At 43.8% G+C, this 4,779-nt stretch overlaps 1 pseudogene; it reads right to left on the bottom strand.

The window, feature by feature from the left end:
* Positions 1-1,118: 1,118 nt before the first annotated feature.
* LOC104847794 lies at positions 1,119-4,096 on the bottom strand (annotated as a pseudogene).
* Between the last annotated feature and the right edge of the window lie 683 nt (positions 4,097-4,779).

Below are 4,779 nucleotides of genomic sequence, written 5' to 3'. Positions count from 1 at the left end.
TCCTTCCTTCCTTCCTTCCTTCCTTCCTTCCTTCCTTCCTTCCTTCCTTCCTTCTTTCATGGTGGTAGTGGGGATTGAGTCTAGGACCTCAGTACTGAGCTACATTCTCAGTGTTTTAAAACAAGTTCTCCCTAAACAAGTTCAACCTGTGCTGCTTGAAATCTGCAGCCTCCCAGAGTGCAGGAGTGGGCCACCACTTTTGATTTTTATCATTACTCGTCCTTCTTTGGTTCTGAAGCAAAGCAAGAAACTCTATGAGCTTCCTTAAATGCACAGTCTGATTTCGTCCCCCTCCTGTCAATCCACATGGATTTACTGCCCAAGATTTAGGGTAGTGCTTTTTCCCTTGAAGGGACACTAACTAGAGTGTTAGAATCCACCTAGTCTATTTTAACTCCCTATTTCTCCTCCCCGCCGCCAACACCCAATAAGCCTCCCACTTAACATTTGTGCAACTAACTTACCTATCCACTATAAACATTTAGGCTCCTATTGCTGCTTTGCAATGGTTGAAGAAATTTCCTTCTGTTCCTATCCTTCTTTTAAAATATGCTCATCATTGACACATTGCCTATATATACTTGCCGTCCAAGCAGTTTTTACTCATTAATATCCATAAATACACACAGCAGCTTCATTAGAGAGTTCCATTTTCCTCTTCAGTTTGAATGTGGAGTATTAGGATTGGGGTGCAGGAAGCAGAGGTCCTCCCTACACTGCTGCCTACGTTTACCTGCTAGAAGTAAAACTCAGTCAAGCGGAAATGATGAGCACAATATACTTGCCGTCCAAGCAGTTTTTACTCATTAATATCCATAAATACACACAGCAGCTTCATTAGAGAGTTCCATTTTCCTCTTCAGTTTGAATGTGGAGTATTAGGATTGGGGTGCAGGAAGCAGAGGTCCTCCCTACACTGCTGCCTACGTTTACCTGCTAGAAGTAAAACTCAGTCAAGCGGAAATGATGAGCACATATATTTTTCTCTTCCTTTTGGATGTACACAATGTAACAAGAGTGACAGACCTGAAATTACAATCACCAGTCAAACTCAAGATAGTTGCTGTCCACTTTCACTGGCAAATACAGCACGGAGGACATTGTGAAGTGGGAAGTCATCAGACAGGAAGTGGTGGAGGCTCATTTCCTTTATTACTCTTAAATTTAGGTTTTCTAGAGCGACATCTGAAGGCATAATATCTACACAGCCCATAGCACCAAAATCCACCATCTCTCCCGTTCATCCTCGCCTGAGGACGAGCTCTCTTCCTGCAGAAGTGGACAGAAGGAGCTCTTGGAGGAACAGGCTTCCGTCTGCGTGCTCGCTTTCCGTGAACGGGCGCGCTGCTTCGGACCATTGAGATCGTTTAACCTTGTTAGGAGAGACTGTGAGCTCTGGAGCATCTGCTGCCTGCTTTCTGTGCTCGCCATGGCGGTTGTTGCTGTGGGAGGCGCGGTCGCGGTGGTGACACCGGTCCTACTGGAGCTCGGGGTCCAGGGCTGCCCGCCCGGGCTGCTGCTGTTCTAGCTGCAGCTGCATCTGCGGTCGTAACGGAGAGGCGGAAGGGCCAGAGGAATTACGCTGTCCTCCTGCAGAACATCCCACTCCTGCTAACTGAGACAGAAGCTCAGCTACAGGGCCCACGGCTTCCCTATTGCTTGGAGAACCCGAACTCCGAGAAGAAGAAAGTCCACCAGTAGAACTGCTAGTGAAGTGCATGCTTGATTCATCTGCATCTCCAGGGGCTCCGTGTTCAAGTGTGAGGTGAGCCGCAGAGTCATCCGTGACATCATTAGGATCCCCTCCAGGTGAAGCTGCGCAGCTTGGACAGATCGCTTCTGTGGCTATTTCTGCGTGTTGGGAAGTAGCCTGTCCTCAAAGAGGTGTCTCCGTATAGCCCACTTTTCCACAGTAGGGACCAGTAAAAGACTGTGCCTGCTCCACAGAGAAAGCCTCCCCACCACAGTACAAACCAAAACCCACCCTTGTTAATATGCCTGCGCTGGGCGGTCAGTTGTGTGCCTTGTTGTTGCTGCACCACCTCCACCACGAGATGCACAAAGATCGTAGTCATAGCAAACTAAACACTGACATCCAAGACCCCGAAAATGGCCTTCTAAACACACGTCACAGCTAACACCTAGTTCAGATGGCGGCACCCTCCCAAATATTATATATTTTGTAAGTTAGATACATTTTTATTGAAGGAATCTCACATGCCCTTCCTTCAGTGCTCATCAAGTTCACCTTAAAGAGTTTCTTTGCCTTCAAGATAGCCCTTGTTCAAGGAACTGATGCTCAACCCAGCCATCCTATCCGCCCGCACTCCTTTCATCTGCACCTGAACTATGGACACACAGTGACGAACTTCAAAACTCCTGGGATCTTATATCCAAATTCCCTCCAGCAGTTTACATTTTAGGAGCGTAGAATTTGACTTGCACATGGTATTGTGGCAAGTGATCCAGATTCTCTGTTATTCCTTAAGCATTCATTGGTAATAGTGAAAGGCAAGGGCTGCGGTTTTAGCTCAGCGGTTCCGCTGCCTGCCTCACATTTTTCATTATTCTTGAGCAAAATGTTACAGGCCTCCTTGTCACTGCTGTAATCGTACACTGTGGTGGAAGCCTGACCTTGTCTCCATTTTAGCCACACCAAATATTTTAGACACCAATCAACAGTGCCCATTCTAATAAATATTATATTTATATATACATGGATGTTCACAACAAATTTATAAAAAGATACAGCTATTTCTGAGGGGGCAAAAGACTTGCCTAAGGTGGAAATAATCACAGGACCTAGATGGTTTGACTCCAAAATTTGCCTCCTAATCACTGTGGTCTCCACTGAGACTTTTATTATTGAAACATCTATTTTCTGCTGATTCTCTCTGCACTTTTACACTAGGAATCTGTTCCTAGGTCAGACCAATAGTTTTTTCCTGCAGAAAAGTAAAAGCTCTCCATTCTAGGCACTGGTGTCTCCGTGCCCCTGCATGCGCCCCGCTGTCTCTAGTGTGCACCTTACCACTGGGGCACCCTCTCAGCCTTTATTTTCTGTTAATCCACGCATTCCCACACATAGGAGAGTAACTCCAGCGCTGTGCAGGCCATCTTTCACTACATCTGTGCTAGAGGTTTTGGCCTTTTTAAAGCTTGGTTAATCTAATCCCAAGACTGTCATGGAAGGATCTTAGCCCAAGTTTCAGACGATCAACAGAAATATGAGATGATTACAGCAGCAGCTCCTGCCCACGAGCGAAAAACCAGAACTTCCTAGAATCCATCGGGATCAGTGCAGTACTGAGCACATCAGGCTGGTATTTTAAAAGTACATTCAGAGGACCTCCTTGTATGGTTAAAAATAAAAACTCCTCTTTCCCATTCCAGACCCAGTAAGAGCGGGAATGGAGTTGAATGGCACTTTCTTTGGTTTCCCAGATGACTTTTAAATATACTACATTTTAGAACCATTGGATTGTGTTAATTTGTTTAAATATATACATATACCCCACAAAGGAATGCTGTTAGAACCAGTAGTACACACCACAACATAGACCAGCACTGCCTAATTGAAAAATAATGCAAGCCATACAAATAATTTTTAGTTTTCTAGTAATGACAGTTAAAAAAAATAGATGAGATTAATTACAATGCTATAATTTATTTAATCTAATAATATATTTTAATATGTAGTTAACATAAAATTGGTGAGATATTTTACATTTTTTGTAGTCTCTTTGAAACTCAAGTAGGCATTTTATACTTATGGAATCTCAATTCACATTTCAAGCAATGTGTAGTTAAATCTTATTAGCCCAGAGATAGCAGGTCTAGCTACATACTGCTGTTAACATCCACAGGCCAAAAAGCTTGGGTATTTTTCTCAGATAAAAGAGAAGACAAAAGGAAAAAGTAAAATAATAATACAAAACAAATGTTTTGGGTTTCACTAAGGGCCCAATCTCCTCCAGCTGATTGTTCAGGACCAAATTCCACTGACTGTAATACCTGCAACTCCATCTCTCAGGCTTTTTCTCAGCTCTCCCTTTTCTTTTTCTGAATCATTTCTATTGTGCTCAAAGGTTCCCATTGTTTTGGCCCTCCAGTCCTGAATTGGGGGTGATCTCAGTTTAGTAATTTAGACCTCACGGTGAGCTCCTTCAATCCCAGAAAAACCCTGGCTTTCTTTGCTCCAGCTTCTAGCCCTGTGCATGCAAAGGCTCATGGCGGAGTGTATTATCTCTGTCATGTCTTTTTCACTAAATCTCACTTTTCATTAGTTTTGAAATCACAAAACCTTGGTTAAATTTACCCCTCTCATAGAGACACAAAGCTTTTTTTTTTTTTTTTTCCTGTCACCTATTTTCAGGCTCCTGTGGGAAATTGGCACAGTATTTTCACTGGAGTTATGTGTTACTTCTTCAGCTCTGGGGAAGGAGGAAGATGAGGAAGGAAATAGGTCCCCAGGGTGGGGAACATAGAACAGCACAGCAGTACTCAGAACAGCCACTGAAGGTACTGAGGTTCTGTCTTGAGGTCAGCCTATCAGCCAGGAACTGAATTTCTGTCTTCATCAAGACCATATCCACCCACTGGATCCCACTCTGGTATAACAGCCTTGCTCATCTTGTGGGATTCAGTTATAAATAGTGCTACAGTCCTCACAGTGAAAGACCCTGCAGTGATCTTATTGCCCAAAGCTTAGCTATATCCTCACTTCTTTTTAGTTTACACTGGATGTGTGTGATCAGAATTCCAAATTCTGAATCCTAT

This window comes from Fukomys damarensis, unplaced genomic scaffold (assembly GCF_012274545.1).
Source record: "Fukomys damarensis isolate Sample0158 unplaced genomic scaffold, DMR_v1.0_HiC HiC_scaffold_3, whole genome shotgun sequence".
NCBI lineage: Eukaryota > Metazoa > Chordata > Mammalia > Rodentia > Bathyergidae > Fukomys > Fukomys damarensis.
The sequence above is the reverse complement of the archived record's forward strand: the minus strand, read 5'-3'. Positions and strand labels throughout refer to the sequence as shown.